Here is a 21,401-nt window from a genome sequence, read left to right as displayed (position 1 = left end):
GCAATCTATGCATTTTATAAGCAGAGAAATCAGAGTCTTTTTTTTAAAATGACCAACTGTGGTTTGGATTACAAATTCATTTTCCAGGCCACACAAATAAAACTTGACCTTAAAAAAGTAAAGCATCCTTAACTTACTGGCGATGGGCAGAGTGATTTAGTTAAGTATAAGGAAGCCACGTAAAATGAGAATAAATAACACTTACAAGGGCACTGTGAGGATTTATGGATATGAGTGGAAAACCTTTGGCAAAGAGCTGGCATTGAGCTCTTTGATGTTGTTCTCATTATTATTACTATTATAGTATATATGTGAACAGGCAGGTAAATATCCATGTTACCCTTTCTGTTACTTGTAATCATATCCTCAGCTGCTCCCCAATTCTCTGTTAAAACTAGCAAGAGTCATTGTTGGCCTAAATCCTACAAAGCAGCATGTTAACAGTCTCTAAGTAGTTCTGAAAGCTGCATAAGGAGTATTTGGAACAGTGCAGAAAGCTGCGGTTTTAACTGTATATATACACACTGCTTGTTTCACGACCGTCCATACTGCCAAGCTGCTTCCCACATGATAACAGCAAAATAATAACAGAGAAGGCTCAAGTGTGCTCTGCCCCCCAGTGCGTCAATTTCAAAGGGCTCTCTCCCTTCAACCCAGACCTCCTTGCTCATCCCTGATAGCATAATTAGACCTTCACCCACTACTTCACCAAGTTAGTGGTATCTTTCGGCCTTAACTCTGTTCTAGAAGGAGAGTTTGTAATTAAAAGGTCACTCCTGGAATAAACATAGCAGCAGCGTCAGAGAAGAGTGCACTTCTACAGATCCATAAGGGTAACTGGAGACTGGCTCTGAGGCACAAAGGGGGCAATTAGATCAAAAAGAAAACTGTTCTCTAAGAAACTTCATGTTGTTAATTGTGCTAAGAGGTGGCCTTCCTTCCAGAAAGGACAACACAGTCAGTATCAGCCTCGATTTCAGGCTTTCTACCATCTGATCAATTCCACATACAAGCCATTTATTAACCAAGAGGACTTGCTGACCCACTCTGAAGGTCTCAGCCTTGGCCATCACACCCAGGAGAGACAGAGCTGAGATTATACACAGTATATAAAGCAGGAAGACAGAGTGCTATATCAGCCCCATCAATATTAATTTAATATTAAATATCAGTGTTCAGAGTACTTGGAAAGTCCAATAAATGAACAAAAACATATATGAAGGTCATAAATATTAAATTCTCTTAATTCTCTTAATTCCATAAAACCCACACAATTTAATAATGTTTTACCATAAAATGGGGGAATTCTGAGAAATAAACTTTATTTTCTATTTTATTTTTAATTTATTTGTTCCACATTTCTACATTTTATTTTTTCTTAACCTCTTTTCTGAGCATTTAACCTTCTTATTTTCAAAAACATATTAAAATATCTAACACTAAATGGGTTCCTCTCCAGAAATATTATGAACAAACAAATGAGTACCTGTCACCTTATCAAATGATAACTAAGAAACTTCGATTTAATCATACACAGAATGAGATCAAATCTTAAAAATAGGTTCCCATCATACAGAGCTGTTTATAAAAATTAAAAGGTAATGTTTCTATAATAATCTTTATCTCTGGGTCAAATCAAAGCCTGAATATGAGTCTAAGGAAATTATATGAAATAAAGTATTGGCTTATAAAAGATAAATTGTCTTGCATTCAAACTTTTCAAAAATACTCCAAAATGTATAAACACTCTTCTTTATTCATTTTCCTGGTACAGTTAAAAGGGGGTGGGGGGAAGGGATTTATTTCTCAGTAAGCCTTTAGTTAACATTTCCCTTTTTTCACACACACACACACACACACACAGACACACACACACACCCCTCCTACTTTCTACCAGGCAGGAATTCAGTAAAAGAACAGGAATTAGCCTGCAGCTTTTCAATTATGAGGTTTTTAAAATGTAACAGATTTGGAAGAGTTAGTAGTATAGAGCTGCCCTCCACACCACAAGAAAATTAAGCTAAAAACCTTGGCCAAGGTCTCTGTTTCAGGGAGGCAAAAATCTGCTAGCAAAGTGATGCCCAGGACAACTTAAACCCTAACCCCCAAGATTCCGATCAGTCATTTTGCCCTCCTAGAAATTTATACTGAATTTCAAGTCTCAGAGTTGTTCAACTCTTCATTATCAAACCAATTAGTTATTTCATGTTTCCAAAATAAAAATGTGTAAGCAGACAACACAAATTTATATATAACTGGATTATTTATATACGTATTAAGTGAGTAAGTATAATTCACATGCTAAATATATTCTTTCAGGATTCCAAACAAATGTTTTCTTTAAATTTGGATTAAAAAAAAAAAACAAAACAAAACCATTTAGTTTCTGAAACCCTTTCTTGGCTTAGTAAATCTTACCCATTAATGACCTTTCCCCATTAGGGGGGACAAACACGAGACTGAATTAGGAGAAGAAAAATGTGTTAAATCCCTTAAGGCTGATTTTCCAAATTCTTCCTCTAAATATTTTGCTCTTCTTAAAATGTTTTTGACAAGCTCACACAGCTCCAGGGACGGCTGCCCGGGCTGGAGTTTTATTTCTGTCATGGGTAAAAGAAGTGAAGCAAGAAACATCAACAAAACCGCCTGATAAATCTTCAAGGAAACTAGTTTAAATTTTTTTTCACTTCACCAGCTCCAATGCACATCAGAAATTCTTTTAGCAGAACCTAGCAGCAAATCTCAATTTTAATCTTAATCTGGAAATGTGGCAGGGAAATTAGGAGTTGTTTCCCCTATGGAAACACACAAGTCTTAGGAATATGTATACCACCATTAAAACTCTACTACAGTTAGAGAGAAAGCATGATCCTTAAAGTACATCTTTCAAAGCAATTGAAGAGTGTCCAGCCTGGCTGGTAATAACCTGAGTTCCAAAAAATGCAACAATTTGGAAAAGAAATCCTTAGACTCTAGGCCAAAAAAGAAATATCTTGTTGGATGATTTTAAACTTAGATTGACCTTATTTGAAGCCTCTTTCATAAAATTTAATACACTCTAGAAAGCCAGTTTCTCATTAACAAAAGAGACTATTTCGGAAGCAATGAAAGCATTACAGACCATACTCCCACTTCTTTTTCTGGGCGCTGTATGTGAATCAACCCAAGACACATCTCCCACTAAGGTGTGGTCACATCATCCTCCTCCCTTGTTTTCTCATCCCCAATCTGTGCTCTCAGAACAACACCAATTCATTTATTCCAACAACATGCACCAAAATGTCATATGGAAACATATAAATATTTGTAATAATCTGTAAAATATTATAAGCAGGTAGATAAAGAGAGACAAGACAAGACACACTGCTCTCAAGCCGAGTGCTTAAACTCCCAAGTCTGTTTCGAAATCTGACATTCTCTAGCATAATATTGTACTTCAACTATATTCCAATCAATCAATCAAGTCACTTGTTAAACTAATCCTATCAGAAACAAAAAATTCCTTTCATTTTTATACACCAAAATTCAACTCCAAAGAAATTTTTTTAATTTTTAAATTTTATTTTTTTAATCTGACGTTCTCAGAAGACCTGGGAAAAAAACCTTAAAATTAAAAACGTCCTGTTCAAAACTGTTAAAACTATTTAAATGTATGAGAAGTTCAGATATTTAACATTTCAACTGATCTCTCTGTAAGTTTAACATTCCAACTGATCTTTCTATAAGCTTATCACATTTATACTTTGAAGTGATTAAAGCTAAAAACTGCATTTAAAATAGATTTTTGCCAAGGGGCAAATTTACAGTTTTAAAAACTGTTTTTTTTTAATATATTTGAGTCACTTTTATTAGAAGTTAAGTAAACAAATATAAGTAAACAAAAATAAATGTTTAGGATAAATAAATAAGTAAACAAACAAATGGCTTTTGCTTCACTCTTTCAAAAGCTAAAAGCAAGCTGATGGTCTCTTCGAGAGAAATGGAGATGGATGGGATGAGAAGGAAAAGGAAAACAATTCCACTAATCAAATGAGAAGGCTGAGAGCCAGGGACCAAAGTTAAGTGAAGCATCCAGCATCCCCCACCCAGCAAGTGGCAGAATCACAAACAGGACAAGTGTGACTGACTTCTGAGCCTGTGTTCAATGCACTGCCAAGTGACCAACGAGGTCAGCGACAGTTTCATGAGGAAAGTGGCATTTAAAATACATCTTGAAGAACAGATGAAGTCTAGTTCACGCAAAGATGGCAAGAAGGGCATTCTAGACACAACAGACACATGATAGAATACTACACTACCCTCAGACCCAATACCTGACCAAAAAAAAGAGCACATTTAATAAAAACATAATTGTGTACCTATGAGAAAACACAGAGGGCTGTAACATATAATGATATCAAAATAATGTCCTAAAATAATCCAAACTTCGGAAACTTTTCAATCCTGGAAACTGTTTACACGGTAGAGTTAGAAATAAATGCTCAAAAAATGTTTTCATAAGAAAACACAGATTCTTTGAAAATCAACCTCTTTAAGCCAAAACATGCTCTGCTAGCATGTAACCCATCCACTCTGCTCCCAAATTCATCACAATTCTGGAGCCCTTGGGTTTCAGAAAGTCCACAGTCCTACCAGGACTGTGTAGAGTATTTCCATCATTTTCAGCATTAGGGGAAGATGTTTGTTACAGCTGAGAACCAACCTAAACAACAGAAACTACCCACCTTACTATCACAGAATCAGAGTGTATAAGAACAGGATGGTATAAAAGGGTACCTGATCTAGCGAACCCCATCCTGAGACCAGAAATGTCAGAAGCAGTTAGTTGGAGCCACAAATCAAATCAGGGTCCAGGTCTCCTAATCTAATACTCCTCATGCTCTCAAAACTTCCTTTTTTTTTTTTTATCTTTATTCAGATAGAATTTACATGCCAAACAAGTCAGCCATTTAAAGTATGCAATTCAATGGGTTTTGGTATATTCAATTGTGAATGTTTTAGATTGTGGTAAAATATATATAACAGAAAATTTCCTATTTTAACAATATTAAAGTGTACGATTCAGTAGCATTAATCTCATTTACAATGCTGTGCAACCACTGTCACTATTTCTAAAACTTTTCATCCACCAAAACAGAAAACTGTGTAACTGTTAAGCAATAATTCTCCCATTCCCCCACTTCACCAGGCCCTGGTAACCTCTAATCTATTTTCTATCTCTACGTATCTGCCCCTTCTTAATATTTCATACAAGTGAAATCATACAATAACTGTGTCTGGCAATATCTTGTGTCTGGCTTATTTCACTTAGCATAACGTTTTCAAGGTTCATCCATGTTGTATCCTGTGTCAGAATTTCATTCCTTTTTTGTGGCTAATAGTCCACTGCATGTATATATCACATTTTATCTATCCATTCATCTGTTGATGGACACTTGGGTTGTTTCTATCTCTTGGCCACTGTGAATAATGCTACAATAAACTGGCATACTAGTGTCTGTTCCAATCCCTGCTTTCAGTTCCTTTGGATACACCTAGGAGTGGAATTGCTGGGTCATATGGCAATTCTATGTTTAGATTTTTGAGGAACTGCTAAACTATTCTCCATAACAGGTGCACTATTTTACACTCCTACCAGCAATGTACATGGGTTTCAAACTCTCCACATTCTCACTAACATTTACTTCCCTTCTTTAAATTATTAATATTATAGCCATCCTAGTAAGTGTGAAGTGGTATGTCATGGTTGTATCTGCATTTCTCTAATGACTTAATGATGCTGACCATAAGACTGCATTTTGGAAATGCAAACTACCAAGCAAAAAAACTACCAAGCAAAATCCCTCAAAATATCCCGAAGACTTTCTGGACAAGCCCAAGTTCAAAAGCATGCTACTACAAAGTGGCTGGGATTCAGAGACAGTTCTTTTGCACTTAATCCACACAATATTGCAGAATGATTAATTTATTCCTCAAAGAATTATTTTCAGAATTAGATATAACCATTAATTCCTGCCCATATTCTAATTTTAGAATTTATTTACCTCCTACCTATTTTCTCCTTGATGAGTTCCTCATGCTTTTTAAATGAATGCACAGGAATACAGGAGGGAATGTTTTCCCACTTTCACTTTTTAGAGCTGCTCAACTTAACTGAAAGATGTCTGTAAGGCTTATAAGCATCTGGCATTGTTTGAAACCTTCTCTGTGGAAACATCTTTTGGAAGAACTCAACATCTCAGGCATAACCATATTATATGTGTTACAAATGCAGAAGAACAAGGATTCAATTTATGCAGACAGAAATTATAAACTTTACATACAAACACTTCACTTTGGACTTTTTTTCCTGAGAGCAAGAGAGTTTTATTAGAATCACTGGAAATATCATAGAATAAAGAGAGGTTATTTAGGAGGAGCTGAATGAGTCATAAAGATGATGAGTCACTGTCATGAAAAGCCAACAGAAAACTAATTTTTTCGTAGTGATTGACAAAAGTTACACTTATTAAAAGATTTTCTGTGAAATTTGATTCTTCACTTTATTCTTGTTAAATAAAGATTTATTATGTTCTAAATACTGTCTAGAGAAGGCTCAAGAAAAAAGTGACTATTTCATAAACATATATCTCTAGATGTAGAAAATCCATGCAAATGAGTTTCCATAAGAATGAGGAAAAGTTTTTTTTTTTAATATGAAAAGCATTCCAGTGATCTGACCTCAGACAAGTTCTTTGTCATGACAAGTTCTACTTTCCAAAATAGGAGCAAAAATGTGTCCTTTCAAGACAGTTTAATATTCTTATCATATTTGTGATTTTTAATTACTTTATTATTTTCTCCGTACTATGAGGAATCTCAAAGATTCTTTGATTCTTCATAAATCCATATGATAAAAGAATAAAAATATCCAAGAAACAGTACTTCTCAAACAAAAAACTTGAAGACAAATATTCGAAGAAAAAGAAAACAATACTTTCAGTACCCAAATATTTCCCTGCACTCCTATGTGGGAACGCTATTATTTTATATAAAACTGATGTAGAAAACCTTTAAAGCTATAGATACAGCTATAATCACAACTATAATCATGACTCTAGGTCATCACCAGATAAAAATATATGTACACTGAAAAACAGGGAGCAATGGCTAACCAGTGAATGAGCACTGGAGACGCCAATGATAACATTCCGAAGCCAACAGCTCCAGTGAGTTAAAAGGCAATACGGTTTGGCTTCCCTCCTTAGAACTACTTCAAATTAGTTCTCTACGTGTCAGGATCCATACTAACTCCTTGAGGCAGATGAAGACCCAGAAAGCAACCATCCACGCAGATACAAGGGCTGCCATTCAATTTGGCGAAGCAGAAAAGTGCCCAGGGAGCCCCAAAGGGCAATGCAACCTCAAGGAACTCAAGGATCATCAAGACTGGACACTTGCAAAAGTCTGGACAACCAAAGAGGCCAGAATGAACATTCCCATAAACAGAGCTGCCAGCCTGTTGACTACACCCCACCATCTGGAGAATCACTGAGCTGGAACTCTTCCCCACTTTCTCTCCTCTTCATATTCATTACCTACCTCCTTCTTCTGCCTGCCTCGCTTTTTGCACATCCAAACCTTGCTACATCCTGCCTCCCTGAATATTCTTTTCCACCACTCTTCCCTGGACCTGCCGTGGCCTAGATCACCATTTTGGAATTCTCAGCCATAAAGCCTGCATGGCTGCATGGGTCCTGGTTGCCCTGAGGCAATCCAAACACCATCTGAGTACCTTTCGTTTTACCATTTCTCTTCTAGTGTCTTTTGGCATCTTTTCTTTCTCTTCTTAAAACTTCCTGTATAATGACTATAATATACTTAAAGATTTCAACATAGGAAGTGTGATGTTACATTTGTGTTCGTTTAAGCGAGAGACTTCAAACATTTTTCACTCGTGAGCCTCTAAAAGAATTCCCAGGCACATTTTAAGTTAACAAGTAATATTTATAGTAAACTTAAATACTGAAAAAAGATGTAATTCCCAGCACATTGTTAAAGAGCTGCAAATCTAGATCATTCGATTAATAGAAAATGTCTCCTCTATTCCCTAATTGGCAAAACTAGCCCTCAGTGTCAAACTAATCAGCTAAATCAAACATAATTTCTGACATGGGAAGTCTACTTTAGTTTTCTATTTAAAAACCGAGTTCAGATTTTAAATATTCTATAATAAAGAACACACAGTTAAAAAATAAAATAAAATACAAATAAAAACCACATTCAGGGAATTCCCTGGTGGTCCAGTAGTTAAAACTCAGCACTTTCACTGCCGGGGCCAGGGTTCGATCCCTGGTCAGGGAACCAAGACTCTGGAAGCCGTACAGTGCAGCCAAATAAGTAAATAAATATTTAAAATTTTTTAAAATAAAAACCATGTTCATATGTACCTACAGGGTAACGGCTCACTTCAGATTTCTCATTCTAAGGTGGATGGATGGATGGATGGATGGATGGATGGATGGATGGATGGAAGAGGGGCACAAAAGCTTGCCCCGGATGCAGTAAGGCACTATTTTAATCATTCTTAAGGAAGTGTTCTTTGCTTTGCATTTTTAAATTGTCCCCTTGTTTACTGTCTCATAGTAATGCAGCACAGTAAGATTTGGGGAGGGTGAGAGGTGTGTCTTTCTCTAGTAAACTGCAAGAGGAGAACCTAAAAAGAAAGATGAGAAAGCAGAAGGCAGATACCTAAGATGCCTCCTCAGGTGGCTTAAACAACCTAGAAAAGCCGGCCACAAAGAGACACACATATTCCAGTGTGCAAACCACTCTAGGGGCTCACAATTGTCCTAACCCAAGATAACACTCCAGAGATGATGAGCTGTAATTTAATTAGAAAGGCTAAACTCCAGAGGTGGCCACTACAAAGCCATCAATTATCTTTGTCACCATTAACACCAGAGCCTTTGCTAATTAATTTAATGAATGTGAGAAATGTGCTTTTACTGTGGCTTGAGAACTGGCATAATTAGAAGGTTAGAAACAATCTCCCACTGGTGAATTTAGTGTTATTCAATGCACGTGAACTGGCCAAAATATTTTATAGACATGTCCCAACATCAATTAAACAATTAAAATCTAGTGCGTCCAGGAGGCTAGATCCCTTAAGGCCCTGTGTTCAGCCTTTAGCTGGGAGGATTCTAGTTACCCGATGCTGTCTATAAGACTAATTTTTTTCTCTAAAATCACATTGTCTAATAGAAATATACATAATTTTAAATTTTATAGTATCAACATTAAAAAAAAGAGGTAAGAATAATTTTTGTAACGTGATTTAACCCAACATATCCAAAATATTATCATTTCAACATAAACTCAATATTTTTAAAACTATTGATATCTTACATTCTTTTTTTTTCTTACTGTGTTTGAAATCTGGTATGTATTTCACATTTATAGCACATCTCATCTTGGACTAGTCACAGCAGCCTTCGCATTGCATTGCACAGCTCTAGAATATTGCTGCATTTCCTGCAACTAAAACCTTCATGTGCTTCAAAAGGACAGAGAGCCAAGCTCACGAAACAGGCTGCGTGAACTTTTTTTGAGCCATTTTGCTAATAATGATTGTTTAAGGAATGCCCATATGCATGGCAGCTTTGGTCCGAAAGTTGCCTTTATTATAACCCTGAGAGTGGGACAACGGTTACCCTTGACACCCTACTTTTAAGGACTGGGAGCTAGCATTACTGAGCAAAAGTAAAGCAAAAATTTACAGTTGTGCGTGAACAAATTGGTTTTGTCCATTTTGTAAGGTCCAATAAATAGACAGTAAGAATAGGATATATTTCTAGCTCTTTCTTATATTCTTCATTTAAAGTTTTATATTTCCTACTCTTTTAATGAAAGTTAGTTCTTCATCTATTTTGTGGAAAACACTGTACAAAGAAACAGATGCCCATCTGACATTTACTGAGCATCAGACCAACTATATCGGTTCCAAAAGAGATCCAAGTGCTGCCTTCATGAAGTCATCGGCTTACAGGCTCTTTGGACGGGCTCATGGCGGACTCCGAGAGGCCTCCGCCAAGGAGCACTTCCCAGAACCCCCACCGCCAGCGTCCCCGACCCGTGGTGAGCCACGGCCGCCCTCCCACCTCTAGAGGCAACCCTCCAACACTGGCAGATGGCGGTTCCTAGTGTTAAAAAAGGATAAAGATAGAGGAGGTTGCTGAAGAATACAGAACAGCACTCTCTGATTTCATCGTGGAAAATAAATGAGATAAAACTTATCTAGCATTACTTGTCATCAGGGATAAAGTCAAGATACCAGGATACTACAGTGTAATGTGCACTTTTATTCCAAGCAGCAGAAAAGACAAATCATTAAGGAAAAACAAGACTTCCCAGGTGGCGCAGTGGTTAAGAATCAGCCTGCCAATGCAGGGGACACAGGTTCGATCTCTTGTCCGGGAAGATCCCACATGCCTTGGAGGAACTAAGCCTGTGTGCCACAACTACTGAGCCCATGTGCCACAACTACTGAAGCCTGTGCACCTAGAGCCCATGCTCTGCAACAAGAGAAGCCACCACACTGAGAAGCACATGCACCACAACGAAGAGTAGCCCCCTGCTCTCCACAACTAGAGAAAGCCCGCGCTCAGTAATGAAGACCCAGTGCAGCCAAAAATTAATTAATTACTTACTTTTTTAAAAAAGAAGCCATCAAGGGGAGGTATGTGAAGAACTGTCTATCTATTATGGACAATTATAGCAAATATACTAGGTACAGAAACATATATAAATTCAGAGGAAAACTATTTCTTCTTTGTGGAGGTGAGGAGGAGATCAGAGAAGAATTCAAGGAATAAGTTATACTTGAATTAGGCCTTGAATTGATACGTTAAAGGCATATAAAAATGGTTAAAGGGGGCATTTGTGGACAAGAACAGCTAAAGCAAAGTCCTAAAGGCATGAAAAGAACAGGGCAGGCAGACAAAAATGTGAGTCATTTCTCTGGCTGGACGGTTTTGGACCAGAGCTACAATGTCACTGAATTTTGGAAACAGACTGAAGCTAGATTGTAGAGGATTTTGAATATCAAGCTGAAGGTTTAAACAAGCAAGCAATGTGGGCCATTGACTTTTACTGAGCAAAAGAGTGACACAATTAGAAGTGTCCTATAGTTGAGTTTACTATGAAAACTAGGTTAGTAGGAAAGGCGGCTGGGAGAAAGGAAGCTGGTTTGAGGTGTATTATAATCTCCCATGCTACACATCTGAAAGCCTGAAGTAGTGGAGTTGCAACGAGATTAGAGAAAAAGAGATGGATGCAAGAGGTAGAGAGTTGTAGAGGTAAGGTTGCCAGGACTTGATTGCCAAATTATTGCAAGGGTAATGAAGGAGAAAGAGAGTCCAAAAAGCTCCCAAGCTTTTGGGTTAACCTAAAGGATGGTAGTGCCTCTCTCGAAGAAAGGAAGGAAGGAAGGAAGGAAGGAAGGAAGGAAGGAAGGAAGGAAGGAAGGGAAGAGAGAGAGAGAGAAAGAAAGAAAGAAAGAGAGGAAGGAAGAAAGGGAGGGAGGAAGGAAGAAAGGGAGGGAGGGAGGAAGAAGGAAAGAAAAAGATACACACAAGAAAAGAAATGGATTAGGAAAGGAAGTTCTTCTTTGCACCTAATGAGTTAGAGGTTAGCAGGATATTTAGGTGAAGATATCAAGCTGGACTAGAGCAAACGGGAGACGGTCTTCACATAGAGGAGACCATCTCAGAAGCTCAGAAGGAAGAAATATTCCACAGCGTTAAAGCAAGCTACCAGAGAAGCTGGGGAAAATGAGGCCTGGAAAAAGGATAAGTGAACTTAACCCCTAAGACCGAGATGGTATGTGATGTTGTGAGGGAACAGATAAGCTGGCTTTGCACTGGCAGATGTATAAATTATTACAAGTTTCCTGGAGCAATGTGACAACATCTATATTAAAATATTTTTAAATTATGTAACCACTGACCCAGAAATTTTGGAAATTTACCTTAAGGAAATCATTAGATACACAAATATTCAGACATCTTTAAAAGGATGTTCTTCAAAGCACTCTTCATGATTGCAGAAACCTGTTAATCTAAACGTCCATCCTTGGGGATTATTTAGAAGTATATTTTCATACGTAAATACAACCACCAAAAATGATACTAAACAAGAATATATAAAGACATAGAAGGATTTTTCACAATATATTAAAGAATAAAAATGCAGGCCAAAGAGTACACAGGGTGCTTCATTTATATAATGTATACATATAACCAGAAAGGCAAGAGCCAAAATGTTAGCATTGTTTATTTCTCAGAAGATCCTGATTCTTATATTCTATTTTTATTAGCTATATTTTCTAATTTCTGAAATAAGTATATAATACTCTGTACCATTCTTTTCTTTATATCACCCATCCTGCAGAAGGTCTGTTTTTCTCCACTTTAATGTGGACAAGTAGGAAGGTTAGAGAATTTGGCAGCTATAAAAATAAACTGGGCTCGGAGGAGGTCAGTCTGCCTGTTTGTCTGCTTTGGGGGGGATGGTGAGAACAGGAGACTTCTGTGTATCTGTAATCACATGCAGACAGGAAGGATCTAGGAAGGAGGGAGAGATGTTAGATACCAAAACTCAGCACCCAGGAAGGGCTCCCTTATGGAGCCAAACCCCAGAGGATGAGTGAGAGACATCAGGATCCACACTCCTAAGTTAGATGCAGTTAAGGGCACATATTTCTAAAAATGAAACTCTCCAGGTTAAACTGCTTTTAATTGCATCTGTCTTTCCAGTGAGTTTTCCGCTTTAGCCTGAAGAAGTCATTAGCCAGATGTGAAATAACTGTGCCTAAGTCAGTCCATCTCTCCCCATCTTCCAGTCTATTCACTATAGACACATTGGGGAAGAGGAAGTTTCATCATTTAAAATACACCTTTGCAACGGGGTTGGGGAGGGGTGGCAAAGGGGAAGAACATGCCAGAAGGGAACACTATGTTTCCCCTTAAAAACTCAGAGGTAGGGCTTCCTAGGTGGCGCAGCGGTTAAGAATCCGCCTACCAATGCAGAGGTCACGGGTTCGATCCTAGCTCCAGGAAGATCCCACATGCCGCGGAGCAAGTAAGCCTGTGTGCCCAAAAAAAAAAAAAAAAAACTCCGAGGTAAAGATTTTTCCCATGAACCTCACACTTAAGAAATCAGCCCATGAAGCACAGCACTCCTTGCTTAAAAGTGTATAAATTGAAAGTTAATGAGTAAAATAATTTAAATACAGCCTTATATTGAAAAATGCACATCTCCTCATTTTCAATTTACATAACTATGTAAAAACGTTACAAGGGTTATTAATAATTCTTACTGAAGAGCTTATTTAGGTGGGGTTGGACAAGAAGATAAAAGATAAAATCCGAAGTATGAACAAAACTGAAAGACGCCACTCCTCTAGCACACTGTTATCCTCTATGATCATTTATCCTCTAAGTCTCTTTTTTTTTTTTTTAACTTTTTGGCCACGCCGCGCAGGATGTGGAATCTTAGTTCCCTGACCAGGTATCAAACTCACGCCCCCTGCATTAGGAGCACACAGACTTAACCACTGAACCGCCAGGACTTAACCACTGGACCTAAGTCACTTTCGAAAATTAGGATCCTGCCTCAAATCAGCACCATCTTTATTTAACAGTCTCTACCGTGGCTCTGATCTTTTATTCGCCTTTTTTGAAAATTTGTAAACTCAGTCTATACCATCTCTGGGAATAGCAAAAACTTGGTAATTTTGTCTGTATAACAGATCTTCCTTTTCTTCGTCTTAAAGCATCAAAAAGTCTAGATTAATTTAACTTAGTTGAAGATTAATTTAATTAATTTCATTGAAGACTAGAAGAACAAGTTCATGTTTGCTTTTCTGAAATAAATGATTTTATAACCAGTAATCACATCTTCTCTCCACTTTCACCATTTCAGGCTGAAGAGTCTGAACCATTTCAGTCAGTTTCATAAAAACAACAAAAGCCTTTGCTCCAAGACTTAGGTTCCCTTACTAGACTTCTCTCACTGTAAAATCATTTCTTAAGTAGGAGACCAGAATCTCAGAGAGTAATCCATCTGCACAGTCAACGCAGCTTTGCAAAGAAAGGATAATGTTCTCTGTTTTCTTTCATGCTTCCTTCCTAATGACACCCTAAAAACCACTGTCCTTTAACACTGCAGCAACCCAATGGCCAGCGTCTTCTGAGAATTCTACAACTGCTCCCTCTCTTCCATCATCCTAGACTATATACTGTAAAATATAATTCATGATGACAAAGTTTTCTTGAAGTTAGCAAGAGAGTGAATCAAACAAAAAGATTTGGACAGATAATCTTTCTTCAAAGCATTAGCACTTCCCTCAGGACAAGGGTAAACTAGCAAACCTGACTGAACCTGAGTTAAAAGCACATACAACAATATGCCCAAAAGAACTGAAAGCAGAATCTTGAAGAGACATCTGCACACCCATATTCATAGCAGCATTATTCACAATAGCTAAAAAGTAGAAGCAACCCAACTGTCTGCCCATGGATGAATGGATAAACAAAATATGGCATATATAGACAATGGAATATTATTCGGCCTTTAAAAAGGAAGAAAATTCTGACACACTGTACAACATGGATAAATCGTGAGGACATTTTGCTAAATGAAATAAGCCAGTCACACAAAAAAAAGAAATACTGTATGATTCAATTTATATGAGGTGCCTACAGTAGTCAGATTTATAAAAACATAAAGTAGGTGGTGGTTTCTAGAAACTGAGAGGAGATAAGAATTGGGAGTCATTGTTTAATAGGTACAGAGTTCCCACTTTGCAAGATAAAGAGTTATGGAGGTAGATGGCAGTCAGAGTTACTCAATAATGTAAATGTACTTAATACCACTGAGCTGTTCACTTAGAAATGGTTATGATGGTAAAAATTTATGTTATGTGTATTGCACCACAAAAAAAATTTAGGAAAAAAGAAAGCATCTGCAATAAACATTTTTCATTTCTATTTCAACCTGATTTTCAAACAAGAGATATTTAGTACGTCTCAACACATACATGCCCCAACAAGACAAATGAGGAAATTTCGCTTGGTTCCAATTTCATCTTTTAAAACTCATATTTTTAACATATTCCTTTGGATTATAAAGGCAGGTATTCTGAATTCTAGAATCAGAATTGTTCTCACCATGACCATGCTTCTAGTCATCTTAGAGGGAAACATCTGCTCACACTCATTGTGGTAGATACTGCTGGTTACCTACTCAATCATCCTTTTTCCCTTTCTTACTTACAAGCCTAATCTCCTTTTTTTTTTCCTTGAAGCAAGATAGCCAGTTACAATACTCACTTCCCCTTGAAGCTAAGGATAACCATGTGGCCCAGTTTGGGCCGATAGTAAGCCAAAAGCCATGTGCATAAGTCATTTGGGGATCAGATCCTCCAGCTTCAGTCAAGGCTGGAATCACCAAGCAAAGTCACTCCCAAATTCCTGACTCAGGAGACTGCATGAGATAACAAATACTTGTTGTTTTAAGCTTCTAAAGGTTGGGGTAATTTGTTATACAGCAATGGAAAACTAACATAGATTCGATGCTAAGTTTCAGAGTAATTTGTCATGCAGCAAGAGATAAATAGCACAGCATGTATCCAACCATTGATCTGACACCTGCACTGAGATATCTCACAGACTCATTTCAAACTTAACACATCTGAAAATGAACTGTTGGTCTTCTCTGAAATCAATTCTGTCTCCAGTCTTTCATAACTCAGTACGCAACACCTTCATCCACTCACTTGTTCATGCCAGGACACTAAAACCAATCCTTGGCATTCCACAATCTATCTAATACTGCAGTCTATCACCAACTTTTGTTGGTCCCAAATTCCTAAATATACTTTAACTCCATCCACAACTCTTCATCTCCCAGTCATCTCCCAGTCTGAGCTACTGTCATCTCCTGCTTGGAATCCACTAACCTAATGCCAATAACCTGACACCATCTCCTAATTTCTGTTCTTGTTCCTTTCCAACCCACTTTCTAAATGGTAGCCAATTTGACAATGAACTCTGCAACAACTAGATTAACATGGTTTACAAAGCTCTGAATCATCTGACCCCTGACTGTGCCAAGTCTTATCTTCCAGTGCTCTCCCTTCCTCTCAATAGCTCCAGCCACACTGGCCTTTGTGTTACTTAGATGCACCCAGCCCTTTCCTGCCCCAGGATATTTGCTCACTCTGCTATGTCTGCTTACAATGCTGTTCACCCCATTCTCAACCTGCTTAACTCCTATGGCTATTTCAGGTCTAATTTTAAACATCTTTTCTTCAGAGCAGACATCTAGACCTCCCCAACCTCTCAAAGTATCCTGTTTTCTTTTGCACCCTATACCTATCTCAATTTGATTACATACTGATTTGTGTAAGTCCATGAGGGCAAGAAAAATCTACTTTGATCGCCATAGTATATACAGCTCCCAATACAGGTTGTCAATTTTAAAAATTATTGAATGAATGTATTTAAGGTGTTCACTAAGTCCAAACAGTTTATTGACGATAATTCAATCTAGACTTATAAACTGTCCATGTCAATAAAAGAACATGATTCTGTTATATCTATGGCCTCTTCATCCATCTGCAAAATTTTAAAATCATGGTTACTGAGATGACCCAGATTTTCTCTCATTTCCTCTTTTCCACGTGTTTAAAGATCATTTTATTATTGGCAAAGAGTGAAAATGTGACTTCTAGAAACATTAAAAAGAAGAAGAGCTAGAATTAAAACAGTCCCTAAAGGCAGACAAGAAAAGCAATTCTAAAGCTCTTTAGAAAACTAAGCTGACCCCTGATTCATCTAAATAGGAACATTTTATCCCAGTGTTTAGAGTTTTGATGAACAATCATTTCCCTTTCCAAAGCTTGGTTGATTTGTAAAGACAGGGATCATGACTCTAAACAAGATTATTTTTGATGAAGAAATCAGAGACCTGCTGATGGGAGAACCAAGAAATACTAATAAGGGCAAGCTGGAGCACAGCATAAAGCAACCATACGCAGTTACTCATTTCCAGTAAATACTACACTGCCTTGCAATCGGAGAAGGAGTGGGTCTGGGAGCAGACAGTGTGGGTTCTGAGGCCAAGCCACACACAGGGAGCAGCCCCACAATAATGTCGGCAGCAACTAACCAGAGAAGAAACTGTGCAGGGCCCGCATGGTGGAAAAACAGAAACCACGCATCGGTCTTTCCCCTACATTCATACACACAGACTATCAGCCCAGCATGGAGGCTAAATTTCAAGATGAACAAACACATAATTGTGTCAAACTTTGATAAACGGCACATGTTTTAACTTAATAGATTTATATGAATACATACAAATATAATATAACCTCAATTATACATATAAATACATTACAATATATTTCACACTTGCACACAGAGAAATAATGGTAAGTTTTTCACTTCACTAAAAGTGAAATTTTAAGAAAAGAATTTAACCAAAGACACCTATGGCAGTTGTATACATAATTCTTTAATGTATAAATTACCAGAGCTCACTGATTAAACTATTTTTTTGAACAATAAGAATATAAATAATACATTTAGGACACAATTACTATAGAAATTTTCAAATCAAAATAATAGCCATATATAATGTATTCATATATAAGTAATGACTTTAGTATTAATAATCACGTTAAACATACAGTTTATAAAAAGGCTGCTACCTTTGGTGGGAGGGCGGGGTGCAGGAAATCAAGCCATAAAACTGCCAAGCAGAAGCTGGCAACTGTCAGAGACCAGCCTGTGCACTAGAACAGAAAAGAGGTGTCTCCAGGCAGCACCCAGGCAGGAGCTAGGAAACAAGGACACCAGCTTTTAAGGCCATCAAGGGACTGACTCCAACCAACAAGCAAGACCAAAGCCTCCAACTGGCAGGGCAACCAGGTAGGTCCCCACTAGGAAAGAAAGAGTCAGTGTAACAGCTTTATCAAAGGTCAAAGTGAAGTAGCAAATCAATAGCCAGGCAAATCAGACTAAGCAGAGATATATAACAATCAAAGACAACTCAAACAAGGTCACACATTCAAAAAAAGAAACTGGCCAAAAAAAAAATCACCATGACACCCAGCTACAAGGAAACTGAAATGATCTTCTGTTGATGTTGATGGTAATGAAATTAGAGCACCCTTTAAGACTGAAGGAGTAAATCTGGAAAGGAAAGTTACAGCTCAGATCAATTTTAGATCCTGTAACAGGCAGATAATGTGCATTTCCCTAGCCATAATCAAATATTCTAACATGTTATAAACCAGAATGTATTAAAGTCTGTATACTTACATAAATACCATTTAATCCTGAAAACCATGAAATGCCCCCAAGTCTCATCTATTAATTGTTCTAAAAGGATCAGCGTTGAGGATACCATAGACATATGTAGCCAAGTCCAATGTTATTCCAGATGACTATGTAAAGACTCGACTTTTACATATATTTTATATAAAATGTTGTCAAAAAACATCCAAGTGCAGTTACGTTAGCACATTGTACTACTGTAAGATGTAGCTATTGCCCAGAAGAAGAAATATTCCTGGTTTAACAGTGGGAGGAAAAATATTAAAAGGAGATTTCATCAAGACTGAGGAATTCGTCTAGATTATCCTATTCTTGGTTCCTCTCCTTTCTCTTCATCACAGTTGTTGAGTATGTCCAATCAAATAAATCAAATGAAAGAGAGTAGAAAGAAAAAGAAAATCTATAAATGCCATAGGACCTGCCAAGAAGTACTTTATTTTACACTAAGATGCAGTGCAAGCAAATGGAGAAAACATTCACAATAATTCAACAGCTTTCCATCACAGAACCTGTTCACAAATGCAGATCGTGAAAAACATTTTGCAAGCACCAAATTACTAATATTTGAGTAATCTGAAGAAGAAAACTAGAAATAATATAAGCACATTGCAAACAATTATCCTTTTATAACAATAAGGGTAATAATGATAGCAGTAGCAGAAATAGTTCATATGTGCAGAGTTCTTACCATGTGAAGGCATGGTACCACTCCCCCTGCATTATCGCATATTTGTGTTGAGATATAATTCACATGGCACAAAATCCATCCATTTAAAGTGTACAACTCAGAGGTTTTTAGTATATTTGCAAAGTTGTTCAACAATCATCATTATCTAATTCTAGAACATTTTCATTACCCCCAAAACCCTGTACCCATTTATCAGTCATTTCCCATTCCCTCCCCATCCCCAGCCCTAGTCAATCACTCATCTACTTTCTACAGATTTTCCTATTCTAGACATTTCACATAAATAGATTATATGATATGTGGCCTTTTGTGCCAGGCTTCTTTCGCTTACCTTTATGTTTCCAAGGTTCATGTTTATATCAATACTGCATTGCTTTTTATGGCTAAGTAATGTTCCATTGTATGCACAGACCACATTTTGTTGATCCATTCATCAGCTAATGTAGTGTTTTGGTTGCTTCCACTTTTTGCCTATTATGAAGAATGCTGCTATGAACATTCATGAACAAGTTTTTCTGTGAACATATGTTTTCAATTCTCTTGGGGATATAACATAGAGTGGAATTTCTGAGTTAGATAACACAACACTTAACTTTTTGAGGAACTTTCTGGAAACAGCAAACTGTTTCCCAAAGTGCTATACCCAGTCTACATTTCCTCCAGCAGTGCATGAGGGTTCTAATTTCTCCACATCCTCATCAACACTTCTTGCCCATATTTTTTATTATACTCATCCTAGTACAATCTCGTGGGTTTTGTTTTGCCTTTCCCTATAGACTAATGATGCTGAATATATTTTTCACAAGTATATTGGCCATTTGTATATTTTTGGAGAAATGTCTATTCAAAAATTAAACTGGGCTACTTGTCTTTTTATTGTTGAGTTATAAGAATTCTTTATATATTCTGGATCCTAGATCCTTATTAGACATACAATTTGCAAATATTCTCTCCCATTCCCTGGACTATCTTTTCACTTGTGTTATCTTATTTAATCCTCATAACAACCACATGAGTCCCCCCCATTTTATTGATGAGGAAACAGAGTTACTAAACTTATCTGGTTTCATAACTAACAAGATTTAAGAAGAAGAGATTGCAACCCAGGCAGTCGGCCTCCAGTCATCAGTAGGATGTGTTGTCAGAAACACTCAGCTCATTAGGTGCTACAGCATTAGGCACTAAATAAATAAGCAGGATTCAAAATAATTAACTTCAAAAAAACAGTATCAGTGATGCTCTGCACAGAATACCAGAGGGCCCTCCTCTTCTTTATACCAGTCTTCTTGAGAAGAAAGAGTAGCTTAAAATAAAGCACATTCAGCCTTAAAAGGCAAAACTTGGCCTCTAAACAGTGTCTATTCTTTTCAATTGTAGGAAACTTTCTTTCTTATTGAGTTATGTAGTTGAAACAAAGGAATTCAGAATACAAGTGGTATTTTTGCTGAGATTTAAACACTGTAAATCTTCACAGTGGGTGTTGTGTTAGGTGGAGGCCTATTTCTTGGCCAACAACCCCCCTCTGTTCAAAATGTATGCCTCCTCCAGCTCTACACAGCCACTCTCTGAGAAGAGGAACAAAGCAGAGTTTCAGCAACTAAGATGTCATTCTGACCAGTTGCTCCTTACTCTCCTCTTATTTCTGCCACCAACCATGTTAAATATAAGTCAATCTGCAAATAATTTTAGTATGTCTGTAGAATTAGGTTCATGGTACATAAACGGTGAAGTAGCGGTTTTAAAGGAAAATGCTATATATACACTACCAAATGTAAAACAGATGGCTAGTTGGAAGCTGCTACACAGTATAGGGAGATCAACTCAATGCTTGGTGATGACCTAGAGGGGTGGGACAAGGAGAGTGGGAAGGAGTCACGGGAGGGAGGGGATATAGGGATATATGTATAAATACAGCTGATTCACTTTGTTGTACAGCAGAAACTGGCACAACATTGTAAAGCAATTATACTCCAATAAAGATCTGAAAAAAAATAAATAAATAAAAATAAAGGAATATGCTAGATCTACCAGTACTGCCATGGAAAGGGATTCAATACATATAGCTAAAGCAAAAACAAAAAAACCTGTAAAAAAATATGATTTTTTTATTTATTAAAAATAGGCATTATGACTATATATTGTAATACACCTGCTAGTACATGCACACAAACCAAAAAAAAAAAAAAAACCAATCATCTCATGATGGGGATTTCCCTCCCTGGGAGTAGGACATAATTTGTATATGATGAAAATGTTGACTTCTTAAACATATATACATAATATTTTGTTTTTTTTAAAAAAGGGTAGCATTCTCTCCAATAATCCTACAA

General features: G+C 37.2%; 1 protein-coding gene across 10 annotated transcripts in view; it reads right to left on the bottom strand.

Moving 5' to 3' along the window:
- UTRN (utrophin) overlaps positions 1-21,401 on the bottom strand; it is a 501,139-nt gene that overhangs the window by 398,291 nt on the left and 81,447 nt on the right. The window lies entirely within an intron of this gene.

Source organism: Hippopotamus amphibius, chromosome 6, assembly GCF_030028045.1.
Source record: "Hippopotamus amphibius kiboko isolate mHipAmp2 chromosome 6, mHipAmp2.hap2, whole genome shotgun sequence".
In the NCBI taxonomy this organism is placed as follows: domain Eukaryota; kingdom Metazoa; phylum Chordata; class Mammalia; order Artiodactyla; family Hippopotamidae; genus Hippopotamus; species Hippopotamus amphibius.
Note: the sequence above shows the minus strand (reverse complement) of the source record. Positions and strands in the feature narration are given on the sequence as shown.